Below are 16,324 nucleotides of genomic sequence, written 5' to 3'. Positions count from 1 at the left end.
ATTACTCTAGAAATAGACTCATCGCAAGTCTTATTTCCATTAAACACTACATGTCACTAGTATGCACTCACCTTGGCCTCACTAGTCAATTTCAATCTCTTATCTTTCCCTTGATCGATCTTACTTACCAAATGTTCCGGAATTGCTTTACGCACAGAATATACATAAATGTACATTTTGAGGCAATCATTAGATACCTACACCTTGTAATTGGATACTAGCAACTTAAACAAACTTATTAAACCAATATTCATATTTTTTCTTTAGGGGGAATCAGTTCCCTACTAAGGGTGTATCGATTCCCTCATGACATTCTGGAAATTTTTGTTCGTTTGAAGGGGTATCGGTTCCCCTTGAATGGGTACCGATTCCCCTTGCCCAGAAATCATATTTTTAACTCGAAAATTACTTCATTTCCTCTCAAACACTTCATATATCATCCCTTTTTCATTCTTAACTCTAGTACACATACTTAAACCAATCTATATTCATTTATTTCATCTTAAACCTCAAAATCCTATCTTCCATATGAGATTCAAGAATCATACCAAATTTTCAATGTGTTCTAATTCCAATTCTAACACTTCATACTTCTTAATTAGATTGATGACAAGTCAAATTCATCCATAAAACTTCAACAACCATACCATATCAAAATTTCATCTTAAAACTCATATTGCAAATTCCTTCATAATTCCTTTATCTTATTGTTTAAATCCCATATAAGCTTTCCTTAAGCTTATTTAATACCCAAAGAATCAAAACTAAGCTTAAAACTCAAGAATTAACCAACTGAAATTAAACTTACCTTTACCATGGAGTATACGGGAAGAGAGGAGAAAGGAAATGACCCAGCTCCAGAACTTTCTTTTCTTCTCACCCTTCCCACGTTTATATCACCTTTAAAAGAAAGATAAAAATCTTTCTGGTCAAATGACCATTTAACCCTTAATTTCCTTTAATAATTACTAATTAACCTTCATCATATATATCCAATAATCATTGAACTATTTCATTCCTATACTTTAGTCACCAAATTCTGAAACTTTACAATTTGGTCACTAACCCGGTATTGCGTATGTTACATCATAATCATCATTATAATCACTTCACCCCATGACATGACAATTGTACCTACGACTCTTAATGCAACATACAATAGGCTTTCAAATTTTATCTTATTCATTTCATAATCAATATTTCAACTCAAAATCATTTTCCAATCATTCTCATAAAAATCATAACTTTGCCAGTTCATACCGTAAACATTAATAAGACTATATAAACATTATGAAAATAATTTGTATTAAAAATAGAAAACATACTTTAAATAATATGAGGTTGACTTATCACAAGTAGTCATCAATCAAAATAGCTAAATAAATAAATAAAATGCATTCAATTTGAAACTTTATTAATAAATCAAAATTTAATCTTACTAAGATTTAGAATTAATCCTTTGTTTTCAAATGCTTTAACTACAAAATTTATCAAAATTTCATATTCTGGCAGTTTCCTTAATTAGCTTCCTTAGCTCATTCCATACTTCTATTACTTACCGAATGAACATATAGGCTTGAATCACAATTCACATAACATTGAGAGTCACTTATTAATGTATTACTTCTTTCGTTTATTCGACTGCAAGAGATTGGGTCCTTGAATCGGGACCTTGGCATATTCAAAACAAACCTTTATTTTTTGAGGAAATGAGAGCTTAACCATAGAAAGTTAGAGTTTGATTTGATTAAGATGCTTGTCTGGGTTCATTTGTATAATGTCCCACTTGAGCTTTTTTTCTAAACGGGGTTTGAGTTACATTGCGAGTACAATAGGAAACCCGTTGCACACGGATTCCATCACTACTTTGAACCAGCGATTAGAATTCAAGAAGGTCTATATTGAAGTTCTGGTTGGCTCTAAGATTCCTGATGTTGTTGGTGTTTTGTTGTGTGATGGATCTATTGTGAAAGTTCGAGTGAAGGTGTCTTGGTTCCCTTCTTGCTGTTCTGTCTATCAAACTTTTGGCCATTCGTATAAGAATTGTTGAGAAAGCTGGAAGCAATGATAATATGATTAAGGATAAGATGGTGAAAAAGAGGCATATTGTTGAGGTTGCTAGCTCATGCAGAGTGTTGAGGCAGTTATAGTGCAGGGAGAGAGGGTGCAGGGTCAGTCTCCTGTTGCCTCTGTTGTGCATATTGAGGATAGTAAATCCAGTTACGTGAGTAAGTTTGCTTCTATAAAAGGAGTTGAGAGTTCTGGGAGAGGTTCGGCAGCGAGATCCCATTCCTTGAAGAGAGGTAAAACTAAGGAGAAAGTTGGGTTTGCTGACATTGACAGTGATAATTTGCCTGTTATTTTAGAAGTTCAGACTCGAAAACCAAGAGCTGCTTCTCTTGGAGTTACTCAATTGTTGTAAGAGACTAAGGGGTTGTTTGTTTGGCTCTGAATGGAATCATTCAGCGCTGAATGCTGAACCGTTCAGCATTCAGCGTGTTTGTTTCTCACCTCTGAATGATTCAGTGTTGAATGATTCAGCACAGAAGTACATTATGAATGATTCAGCACAGTAGTACATTCTGAATGATTCAGCACAGAAGTACATTCTGAATGATTCTGCACAGAAGTTCATTCTGAATGATTCAGAGTCATTATCAAATAGCATGTCACATTCAGAGTTAATTCATACATAGCCCTGAATTATTTAGCATTTGAATCATTCAACGTTTAATCATTCTGAAGTAAACAAACAGCCCTAAGTCTAAAAAAAGAATCACTTGAAGAAACCTAAAAAACAGGTGGTGGTTCCCAGTGGGGTTGAAGGTTCTCATTCTACCCATGTTTAATGAATATTTGTTTTTGGAACGTGTGTGGATTAAATAATCCTCAAAATTAGGGTAAAGTTTTGCAGCGGTTGAATAACTTGAATATGGAAGTGATGTGTTTGCTTGAAACACGAGTGCACAAATGTAATGCTCCTAGGATCATTGATAAGGTTTTTGGTGATTGAGATGTGATTTTGAATCATAGTGGCTCTGTAACACATATACGTCTCGAAATATGAGTTATAGAAGTTACATTAATCTTTCAGACATTTCTTAATCATAAATGCTTAAATTTTTTTATTCCTTTTTAAACCTTTTCTATTTCAACTTAAAAACTTTTTCCTTATTCCTATAAAATCATAAAATAATATTTGAACATTGAAGACGAAATAGATTTTAAGCAGTAATTAGACAGTCTAATGTTGTTTCATAACTATATAAAGTAGCCTAAATACTACTTAATTTTAAATGTAGGTTTGACTTCCAAAAGATGCTCAGAAAGCTTTTCACTTCACGTCTTTTTCTATATTCAAACACACGTATGAAAATCATCACGCGCTAAATAAAACTTAGTGATGTGGTAATATAGCTAAAGTGATATAAAACATAAATTCATAAAGTATACAACATAAAACTGTAATTTAAATAAAAACATTAGAACTTTCAAACCGAGCTAGTATAGCCGTTTTCTTCTTGAAAACATAAAAATCATCATCTCATGATTTTATCAAAAATCATGTAAATCAACATCCAATATCATAAATAACTTATGTTCTTTTCATTCGATCATATTTCAGAACTTTCATTTCAATTTCATATTCCTTTCTTCTATATTCTTGTTATAACTTTTACTTTTATAGCTCAATGTATATGTAAGAGAACGCAAGGTACGTGAGTCAAACGAGTGTGCACAATAAGCACTTCAGTGCTATCATCATAATCAGAATATGTACTACAAGGCATTCATATCACTTTCACCAACAGTGCTACACATAATGTACACAAATGTACCAGATCATAATCATCATTATAATCACTTCACCCCATGACATGACAATTGTACCTACGACTCTCAATGCAACATACAATAGGCTTTCAAATTTTATCTTATTCATTTCATAATCAATATTTCAACTCAAAATCATTTTCCAATCATTCTCATAAAAATCATAACTTTGCCAGTTCATACCGTAAACATTAATAAGACTATATAAACATTATGAAAATAATTTGTATTAAAAATAGAAAACATACTTTAAATAATATGATGTTGACTTATCACAAGTAGTCATCAATCAAAATAGCTAAATAAATAAATAAAATGCATTCAATTTGAAACTTTATTAATAAATCAAAATTTAATCTTACTAAGATTTAGAATTAATCCTTTGTTTTCAAATGCTTTAACTACAAAATTTATCAAAATTTCATATTCTGGCAGTTTCCTTAATTAGCTTCCTTAGCTCATTCCATACTTCTATTACTTACCGAATGAACATATAGGCTTGAATCACAATTCACATAACATTGAGAGTCACTTATTAATGTATTAACTCCGACACTCGCTCATTGCAAGCCAATATTTGTTCGATAACATTAATACAAATTAAATGCACTCATCTTTACCTCATTATTGAACTTTCTCCACGATAATTTTCTCAATCTCGCATTTTTTCTTTCCCTTTAAAGTTACTTGGATCGCTAGATTTATTGTGGTCTGACGACGTTATATAATAACATAAAATATTCAAACTATATGTTAGTATCGAACTAACATAATCTAAGCTTAAATATTAATTCAATAGAAACAAAAATTAATACTTAAATCAATACAAAACTAATCATATTTCCCATCAAAATTTCAAATTTATCAAAATGCTTATTCGATCCCATAAATATTTATTTTCACTATCAACCCTTCAACTTGTGCCAAATACACAATCAAGCCATTAATTATGAATTCTTTCTAAATTTCACCTTATCCTTTCCATTAACTTCATAATGATCCTTCACCATTATGATCATTGCACTTTAATTTCTAAAATTTCCAGCACCTTAATAAAATTCCCAAATCAATAATTTTGCATTCAAAAACTTGCAATTCCATCCCAAAGCTTTTTAGACTTTCCGAATTTAACCATCCATCTATATAAACTTGTAATTTGATCCCAACTCAATAATTTAAACTCAGGAATAAGCATGCTATTAGAATTTCTAGAAATATTTTGTTTTATCCAAATGATACTTTCACATTTAATAAACTTGCAATCAAGTCCCTAAAGTATCAAGACCTTTCGAATTCCACCCTCAAAATTTACCAATGTGTAATTTGGTTCTATCTAACTTTCTAACTTATAAATTCCAGCATTTCAATATTAAACTTCAATATTGAACACCACAAATTAACACATTTATGCAATAATTTCCGGGTACTTTCAAAACTTGGAAAATAGTCCTTTTCCTATTTCAAGCTTCCAAATTGACCTCCAAATCACATAGAACACATCTAATTTCAATTCTACACGATAGTAATTTTTTCAACATTTTCCCATAATTTTTCCCTATGGCCGAAAATCATAAAGTAACTAGGGTAAATTTTCCATTCAATTTCAAGCATGAATTCAACCTCCTAACATTAAATTCATGCTATTCCAATCATCACAACATCAAATTAAATAAAAATCCAATCAACTCTATAAACCCTAACCATGGCCTAACATGATTTAAGCTTCTACACTTGATTTTAATCATCACTCATGCTTTAGAAATATTCAACAACTTCAATAACATAAAAATCTTCCATCAAATCATCAAAATCAAACATGTTCTTCAACCACCCAATTCATGAATCTCAAAATCTAATTATGATTTCCTTTAAATTTTTATACCAAATGATAGAGAATTTAAAGAGGATTAATTCTCTATCTAAGTTTAGTCCAAAAATCAACCATAAAGCTTTGAAAATCAAAATGAAATTATCACCTATTTGGCTATGGAGCTCACGACAATTGCTTGGGAAGATGATGATTTTTTCTTAATTTTATCAAGTAATTATCAATTTAAAACACTTGACACTTTCTAATAAAATTGAATTTATGAGAAATTCCAATTTCACCCTTAATAAATTATGATAATTACCAATTTCCAATGAAATATCTCCCATTAAAATATCTCATAGTCAAAGATAAACCAATTTGGCTTTGAATTTCTACTTTAGCCATGCAAATTTCGAAAATTGCATTTTTGTGAAATTCCGATTCGATCTGATTATCCGATTTTTATACCGAACTTTATAATTTTTAATAAAAATCGCGTATCGAAAATCTGATTTTCAAAAAAAATCTTGTTTTAGGCCAAAATATTCATTTACAACTATAATATATAAGTTTTTAAAATTATATTTTTGGTCCCTAAACTTTGACAATGTTTATATTTTAGCCACTAAACTTTCAAAACTGACATTTTAGTCACTAACCAAAATTTGGGGTATTACAGGCTCTTTCAATGATCGTATTTAAATTTGTATTAGAAAGGGTATCTCTCTCACTATATGATATTCTTCTGATCAATTGGTAATTGTGAAGTGTAATTTTAAAGGGACTTAGATGTATGTTTCTGCTGCTTATGGAATAAACACAGGTGTTGAGCGTAGAAGTTTGTGGAAGAAGCTCGTGGAGGTTGATGGAATGGTTGGGTCTTCTCCTTGGATTGTTTGGGGGACTTCAACATTGTTGTCATTCCTTGTGAGAATTTCGATTTTGATGGCTCGTTTTTTTTCTTTGGCTGCCAAAATTAATGAATTCAAGGATTGTTGGAAATGTTCATATTTAGAGGATCTTCCATTCATTGGCCCTCAATTTTCTTGGTCTAATAGGCAAGATGGTCGTTTCCTAGCTATGAAGCTCGGTAGGGTTCTTATAAACCCAACTTGGTCTGTTTCGTTCCCTGAATCATTTGATGAATTTCAAGCTCCTAGGATTTCTTAACATTGCCCTGCAATGGTTTGGATAGTAAAGGGTATGCCTGCGAATAAACCGAAGCCCTTTAAGTTCTTTAATTTTTTGGGTACACCATTCGAAGTTTCTTCCCACTATGGTAGCTTCTTGAAGGGTGTCTGATCAAGGTTGAATAATGTAGATTTTGGTCCAAAAACTTAAGCGGTGTAAGAAATGCTTGAGAGTTTTTAATAAGGAGCACTTCCATGATATTATAGACGAGTGCGTGTGAAGAGATATGAGTTGAAAAAGGAGCATTTTTGAAACTTGTCTGTTGTTGTGTCTGAACATGATGTTCTTCTTGAGAAATCTCTTCAGGTGGAGTTAGCTGGGTTGGAAAAGGCTGAAGCCTTGTTCTTCAAACAAAAAGTTAAAGTTGGTTGACTAAGGGGGATCATGGATCTCAATATTTTCATTCGGTTGTAGCTATAAAAAAGAAAAAGAATATTATACGTGTTGTGATTGATGAGTATGGGAATAAACATGAAAATTTTGATGACATGTATAAGGAAGATGTTGACTATTTTACTCGGTTGATTGGCTCTGTTGACCCGAATGTTGTGGACTGCGATGGTAATATGTTGCAGGATTTGTTAAATTTCACTCTATTTGTGGGAGAGGGGAAATTTTGACTAGGGAGGTCTCGAATAAGGATGTTAAAGATGCCATCTTTCGCCAGGGGGATGATAAGCCCCATGGCCCTGATTAATTTACCTTAACTTTTTTCAAAGCTTCCTAGTTTATTGTGTGAGAGGATTTTGTTAATGCAGTGAGGTACTTCTTTGCTTTTTCCAGTCTTCTGCCCACTTTTAATTCTACTACATTGGTTTTAGTACCTAAGACACCCAATGACAGTATTATGAATAATTATCGACCAATTTATGTTGTTCAGTGGTGTACAAAACCATCACGAGGATTCTTGTGAGTAGGCTTGCGGGGTTATTTCTTAGTATGATTGATATGAATCAGTATATGTTTGTTTAGGGTTATACTATCATTGATAACACTATTTTGGCTTATGGGCTTGTTAAAGGGTATGTTCGAAAGTCCCTTTCCCCTAGATGTGCACAAAAAATTGACTGGCGTAAGGCTTTTAATTCAGTGCATTGGTGTTTTATCATTCGAATTCTGGAAGCTTTGGGTTTGCCAACCCAATTTAGAGATTACATTCGAGCTTGTTTCACTGGTCCTAGATATTTAGTTGCTTTTAATGGGAGTTTTGTGGGTTAAAGACTTAAAGGGGCAAAGGGAGTTAGGCAGGGGCACCCCCTATCTCCTCTCTTGTTTGTTCTTGCCATGAATGTTCTTTCGATGATGCTTGATGTGGCTACTAGGGAGAGAATTTTTGGGTTTCAACCGTGTTGCAAGTAGATTGGTTTGACTCATTTATGCTTTACAGATAACCTATTGATTTTTTGTAAAGGATCTCTTGAGTCTATGGTTGATGTGTATTATGTTTTAGAGAAATTTTACTCTATCTCTGGTTTTAGCATGAACGCCTTCAAAAGTAAAATTTTTGTTTCTGGGATTCGACCTGATCACTTTGAGGATAAGGGAGTTTTATCGGTTTCAAATTGGCAAGCTGCGAGTTCGCTATTTGGGTGTGCCTTTGGTAACGAGAAAGCTCACCGAAACTGATTACTCTCCTCTATTGCTAAAGTGAAGGAAAAACTTGGTCATTGGTCGAGTAGGTATTTTAGTTACGTTGGAAGGGTCCAATTGATAAGATCGATCATGTTCGGTGTAAAGAATTATTGGTGTCGGCAATTGGTTTTGCCTTAATATGTCATTAAGAGGTTTGATCAATTTTGCTCTATATACTTTTGGAAAGGAAGAGATTCGGCTGCCACATGTGCCAGGGTAAGTTGGAAGCAGATTTGTTCATTGAAGCCGGAGGGTGACCTCGGATTGAAGGACACCAAAAGTTGGAACAAAGCTTGTATTCTTCTTCTTATTCAAAAAACTATGGATGATGATGGTTCTTTATGGGTGGCGTAGATCAAAACATATATGTTTAGGGGGTCAACTTTTGGAAGGTTATTGGCAAGTCTTGCATTAGTTGGATTTTGCAGAAGGTTTTAAATCTTAGGGAGGAAGCTCGAGCTCTCTTTACCCTACTATTAGTGTTTGCGACATTAATACTCAATGGATTTGATCCTCTATTCGGCCTTAGTGCGAGAAGGTTGCGTGGCACAAAGTGTTATAGTTTCCTCTTCATATTCCCAAGCACCGTTAACCGTCGTTAGGAAAGATTGATAATAATGCTACTGGTTGATATGACAGTAAATATATATTATTCTATACGTATGTGTCGCAACCGTCTTTCGGTTGGGCCCCGGGATTGGGCTTCGACGTGAAAAATGTGGATTGGAGTCGCCACCGACCATTTTAAAAACATTTAGGTAGATCGGACACCATCTTACCTGATCTGCGTTATACAAAAAACGTGTCGGGTTCGGGAGTCGGTTACGGTCAAGGAAGGATTAGCACCCTTGAACCGCCCTTTCGATACCAATTAATTTGTCGGTTGTCTCTGGTTGCGAAAATTGAAAAATTTAAATTGAAATTTAAAAATCCGATTCGAATTACTTACCTTTGATCAGTCGAAATTACTACTGAAAAAGTCAAAAAGGTATTAGATGGTAAAATAAAATATTAAATGAAACGCCAGAAACAAAATAAAAAATAATAATAAAAATGTTAAGAAATAAAGAAAAATTTATTTATGTAAAATGACCCGGTTTCTCTATGTACTGTATTACAAAAGAAACACTTATCTATCACTTAAAAATTAATACGAAAAAAGATATAGATAGGTGTTTTATTATGTTTTCACATGATGGACTCTAGTTTGAAAGAACATTTTAGTATAAGTGCAACAATAATGGGGTAAAAAAATAATCCAAATAAAATTAGAACTGCATGACGTCAATGCAGGGGTCTCACAAGGAATAATCACATGGAGTTTGTAATCCAAACAAGAACATATAAATCAAGCATGGCCACTGGATCAAAGCAGTAACGAAAACTAAAAGTTGTCTTAAAGACAGGGATGGAACAATTAATTAATACATTAATCAAAATGCCAAAAATCAACTAGTCCATCAAGAAGCTAATCTTCAAATAAAGTTGAATCATTAAACATGATAAATGTTCCTCAGATAGAAATGAGCTAACTGGAATCAAATAGATAGAAAGACGAACTCTCTTGAACCCACAGAACAAATAAGAAAGATGACAAACTGGAAGTCACGTTTACTACAAGTTGATTTACCATTCTATTTTATCTCTGGAAATTATTAATGGATACCAAACGTACAAGCAGAAGAGCATAACATTTCCTGGTTATATGGTTTATAAATTTCAGATTCTTAATTAAAAAAGAAGATACCATAATAACTCAAGTTCCGATTACCTGATTTGTTAATTCGCTGTTAAAGTGCGAGTTGGGTCGACACCAACATTGCTTCCATGGGAGAGAAAAAGGAAGCCCTTGGTAAAGGCTCAGTGCTCAAAATTCCTTTTGGCAAATCAGTATCTTCATAGGCCTTCTGTAACGCTGGTTGTTCGCTGGACAACTCCCCCTCGCCCATTCGTCATGGTAAAGTTCGATGCAAAATTCAAACAATAGCAACATAAAGCATGGGCAGGGGTGCTTATTCGTAACATTAAGGGTCTTATAATGGGGGCATGTCATAGAGAAAGTAGGAGAATTACCTTGGCGTTTCAGGTTGAGGCGATGGTTTCAAAGAAGAATGGAATAGGCCGATCAGTTTTTTGTGGTCTGATTATTTGTTTAGATGCGGAAGGGGTGAACAGACCAAGAAATGTCGCTTTCGATGAATCAAATACAACAATAGGAAATTGAAGAAATGATTATCGAATGGAACCAACAAGTGTCCTTGAAGTGTTTGATTTGAGCTTATCTTATACTCTCGTGTATCGCACTTCAACAGTGATGAGGCGAATCTTTTCTTTTTCTTCAGAAATAAACATGCCTTTAATCAAGATGGAACCCCCAGAAATCAAGGGGGAATAAACTCTTATCCTCTCCAAAGATGAAAAGCAAATGTTATCAAAATCTCCTTTTTAGTAGACACGTAGGGCCCCCCTCCAAATCTAAAAATCCTTTAAATAAATAGGCAGGCCCCCTGATAAATATTCCCACTTTCATTTTTTGAGAGAAAAAGAAGGAAACGTGCGTGGTTTTAGTTGAGACGTGGGGTGGAGTTGGTAACTAATTGGATGGTGGTTTAGTGGGTTGTTTTTTGGTTGAGACAATGGTGGGGTAGTGGGGTTGTACATGGGGCCTGTAAAATTAAAAAATAAAAATATTATTAATAATAATAATAATAATAAAAATAAAAAATAATTATACGATAAAATGTTTTTTAGACCCGGACAAAAACGGGTGTCTACAGCTGCCCCTCTTTGTACATTTTTGTGTTAAGAAAAATAGGACAAAGATGAAAAAGAGAACAAGTTTTTGTCCGGTTCTCTTGAGACTTAATAGTGTTTGTCGTGACACTAAGTCAATCCCTTGGGTACGATATCGTTCTTCGTGAAGTCGAAGTCGTAGACAACCCCTTCGTTGTGAAGTTGAGTCATGAAGTTGAAATCCAATGTGCTATTTCGATGTCAATATCCTTCGCTGTGAAGTTGAAATTGACTCTGAATGAAATTTTGTTGACAATCAGCCGCCCCTTCGTCGTGAAGTTGAGCTTGTGTTGTCTTGGGTCCAAGATCCTTCGCTGAGAAGTCGAAATTGGCTCTGAAATTGGGAAGTTGTTTATTAACAACCAGCGGTCCCTTCGTCGTGAAGTTGAACTTGCGTTGTCTGGAGTCCAATATCCTTAGTTGTGAAGTTGAAATTGGCTCTGAAATTGGGAAATTGTTTATTGACAACCAGCGGTCCCTTCGTCGTGAAGTTGAACTTGCGTTGTCTGGAGTCCAATATCCTTCGCTGTGAAGTTGAAATTGGCTCTGAAATTGAGAAGTTGTTTGTTGACAACCAGCGGTCCCTTCGTCGTGAAGTTGAACTTGCGTTGTCTGGAGTCCAATATCCTTCGCTCTGAAATTGAAATTGGCTCTGAAATTGGAAAGTTGTTTTTTGACAACCAGCGGTCCCTTCGTCGTGAAGTTGAACTTGTGTTATCTTGAGTCCAATATCCTTCGCTGTGAAGTTGGAATTGGCTCTGAAATTGGGAAATTGTTTATTGACAACCAGCGGTCCCTTCGTCGTGAAGTTGAACTTGCGTTGTCTGGAGTCCAATATCCTTCGTTGTGAAGTTGAAATTGGCTCTGAAATTGGGAAATTGTTTATTGATAACCAGCGGTCCCTTCGTCGTGAAGTTGAACTTGCGTTGTCTGGAGTCCAATATCCTTCGCTGTGAAGTTGAAATTGGCTCTGAAATTGAGAAGTTGTTTGTTGACAACCAGCGGTCCCTTCGTCGTGAAGTTGAACTTGCGTTGTCTGGAGTCCAATATCCTTTGTTGAGAAGTTGAAATTGGCTCTGAAATTGAGAAGTTGGTTATTGACAACCGGCGGTCCCTTCGTCGTGATGTTGAACTTGCGTTGTCTGGAGTCCAATATCCTTCGTTGTGAAGTTGAAATTGGCTCTGAAATTGAGAAGTTGTTTATTGACAACCAGCGGTCCCTTCGTCGTGAAGTTGAACTTACGTTGTCTGGAGTCCAATATCCTTCGTTGTGAAGTTGAAATTGGCTCTGAAATTGAGAATTTGTTTATTGACAACCAGCGGTCCCTTCGTCGTGAAGTTGAACTTACGTTGTCTGGAGTCCAATATCCTTCGTTGTGAAGTTGAAATTGGCTCTGAAATTGAGAAGTTGGTTATTGACAACCAGCGGTCCCTTCTTCGTGAAGTTGAACTTACGTTGTCTGGAGTCCAATATCCTTCGTTGTGAAGTTGAAATTGGCTCTGAAATTGAGAATTTATTTATTGACAACTAGCGGTCCCTTCGTCGTGAAGTTGAACTTACGTTGTCTGGAGTCCAATATCCTTCGTTGTGAAGTTGAAATTGGCTCTGAAATTGAGAAGTTGTTTATTGACAACCAGTGGTCCCTTCGTCGTGAAGTTGAACTTACGTTGTCTGGAGTCCAATATCCTTCGTTGTAAAGTTGAAATTGGCTCTGAAATTGAGAAGTTGGTTATTGACAACCAGCGGTCCCTTCGTCGTGAAGTTGAACTTGCGTTGTCTGGAGTCCAATATCTTTCGTTGTGAAGTTGAAATTGGCTCTGAAATTGAGAAGTTGTTTATTGACAACCAGCAGTCCCTTCGTCGTGAAGTTGAACTTACGTTGTCTGGAGTCCAATATCCTTCGTTGTGAAGTTGAAATTGGCTCTGAAATTGAGAAGTTGTTTATTGACAACCAGCGGTCCCTTCGTCGTGAAGTTGAACTTGCGTTGTCTGGAGTCCAATATCCTTCGTTGTGAAGTTGAAATTGGCTCTAAAGGCTGTAACAAATCATGTATGCTGAAAATGATGGATGTGATGTACCTAGGTATGTATAAGATGCATGCAATCATGAATGAATTATGATTTATTTCTTGGATTGAAGTCTCGCGTCTTGCATGCCAATCTGGTTCATGGAATTGATCGTGCCCCATTTGTTTCTCGAGCTTTGGCTTTACAGACCTTTCATATTTGAGACTGTCCCACTTTAAAATGTTTTTCTCCTTTTTCTTATTTTAGGAGAGAGACATGATAAAAATGTTGTAAAATATTGTTCGCAATTGAATCAAATTGTAAATGGGAGTTCAAAAAATATCAAAGGAATAAAGAGCTCTTTTAATGCTTTCAGAGTTACAAATCTTTGACAAATGTTCAAATGGATGAGTTGGCTTTAGGTTGGCCTCCTTTCTAAGGTTTTGGTAACCCAAAATGTCATTTATTTTTTAAATATCGAAATATGCTTTGGCATTTCATTTGGGTGCGAACATAATGACGCAACTAGAATGACCAATTACTAGACATTTTATTTCGGTCCTTTGAAATCTTCCATTTGTTCAAGCTTTGTAGGCTCCTCCAACAAAGGTAGTGCGAAAAATATCGGTCTAAAAATGAAATTCTTGAGTGCTCATGTGTAGTCGACTATAACAGGTGTTCCTTAACTCCCTTAGTTCAACATTACCGAAAATTTCTTGCTCAGATAAATTTGATTTAATTTGTCATTGTCTGGCTAGCTGAATCCATAAAGTCGGGGCATTTAACCAATTACTTTAGAGGGACAGCTTAACATTATAATCACTTTTATCAGGTTTAACTGAAGGGTTCATCTCATCACAAAGTCTTCGGCCTGACAAAAGCAGTGGAGCAAACACCGAATTGCCAAGTGTCCGAGCAATGTCATGGTTTGAATACAATCTATTCATAAAGCCAGGGCTTTCGAGTTTCCTCTGTAACCAATTGCCTTAGTGGAATAGCTCAGCTTTATGGATTTAATTTCTTAAGATTATCAACAAGAACCTGTTATAGCCTAGGTGTTTGTTGAAAGTCAAAAATTTCATCTTTAGAGTTTAATTTTCAAGCAACTGACCTAAACTGGATTCACCTACTCGACTCTTTCATTTGTAAAGATCATCATCGTCATTGAACGTCTTAAATAAAAAAACATAGTAATTGTCATATGCAAATGATACCCCGTGTTGTCCGCACCTTATGAAAAGAAAAGGTTGTATTGGTTAATTGTAAGAGCAAGGTACGGTGTTTGAGGGTATATTCTGGGTAAGGTCAAAGTCCTTGTTTTAAATCATGTTACTTTGTCAAAAGATTTGTAACTTTAAATCATTTACAGAGTTTCTTAATTCAAATGATATTCAAAGAATTGCAAGTTTGCAAATGTGATTCATTCAAATTCCTTACAAAATTTGAGAAGTAATGAAAAAACAGATTCAAACAGAATGCCTCAATGATGAAATGATCTTCCTCACTTGAATGCCCCCAAGTTGTTGAAGTCGATCCGATTCTTGTTACATATTTTCTGTATGATTCTCTTGATTGTGGAGTAATTCTCGATAGTGCGCCTTAGGACTCCGCTATGATTTTCGCAATGAGCGTTCTCATCATACTACCTGGGGTACGGGGCATCATGGATTTCTCTGGATATGGTGACATCACGTGTGCGTCAAACAATTGTTGGTAAAGCTCCTTATATGTCATAGGATCGAAATGTTCTCATCTTTTATGAGATATGTGAATGTAATGAAAAGGGAAAAATAATACGAATGTAAAGAAAAATAACAAAATGCATAATATGTCTGAATGCATGATGCATGAAATGTTCGAGGCATTGATCCAAAAAATGTACCTGTTATTATAAATAATCCTTATTGGGACAAAAGTGTTACGTCTTAAGAGACAAAAATATTTTGAAGGCATAGACCCCGAACAGCTTCTGATAGGTTGACTAGTCTTCTGCCTTCGTCTGTCACCGGTTGAATACCCTGTCAAACCGTTCCGGTTCCTTTGGCTAAAATGTGCAAATAACGAGCTGCTTGCCCCCAAAAGGTCTCGAAGGACTGCATCACCGGCTTTCACTCTATGTCGAGCTTGTTCCAAACGAAAGTGCCATCGGAGCCCTCCACCCAAAGTTTTATCAACTTGTTTCTAGAATTTATCAATAATGATCTCCAGATTAGCTAGGGTTTCGCCATCTTGATCTCGCAGTTTTCGAAAGGACTCTCCGGGTCAGTAACATTTTCCTCGTCTTGCCCCTGCACCCTTTGCCTCCGAGTATTCTTTGACCACGGCTGGGCTTTTGAGCTTTTTATCTCTTTGTATTATAATCCCTTTGTCCATTAATACAGATTATTCATATTTAACAAACACATTTTTGGTGGATCAACACCTCGTTTTAAATGATGCGAATGATGAAAATAAAATGAAATAGAACAAAAAATAAAATGGGTTAGTGAGGTAAATCAAAATAAATAAAAAAAATCCTACCCCACATGATAATCTACCCGAACATGCTTAATATTCCTACACAGACATGATTTCTATCCCGCATGCTAATTTCAAACAAATCCTAGCCGCATATTTGTCTAGTTCGCATACTTTGAACAGAAAATAAAGCAGGAAACAAAGCATCCTAGGGTTTGGAATGAGGACTTGGGGTGAGCTCTAATTCCCTGTACTCTCCCGGTTTAGGTTCTAAAAAGGTACTCGAGTTCTCCTTGCCGGTGCCCCCCTTGGGCTTGCCAGACCCTTAGTCCTAAGCCCATTACAAGCTTATGTGGACTAAGTTAAACTCGAGAGGAAACATTCCCTTATGCCCGCACGGTGAATAAATTCACACGAAGACATAAGGTATATGAATCCCGAAGGCTACTTGCTAGGCATATGCGGTGAATAAATTCACACGAATGCGTCGCTTTCACCCCCACTTAAAAGGGTTTGGAGCTCGGGTATAGAGCCAAAGATGAAAATTTTAAAAAAACAGAAATCATTGAACAAACGTTAGTACAACTATTTACTTGAAG

This window comes from Hibiscus syriacus, unplaced genomic scaffold (assembly GCF_006381635.1).
Source record: "Hibiscus syriacus cultivar Baekdansim isolate YM2019G1 unplaced genomic scaffold, ASM638163v2 tig00110367_pilon, whole genome shotgun sequence".
Lineage (NCBI taxonomy): Eukaryota > Viridiplantae > Streptophyta > Magnoliopsida > Malvales > Malvaceae > Hibiscus > Hibiscus syriacus.
This window is presented reverse-complemented; position numbering follows the sequence as displayed.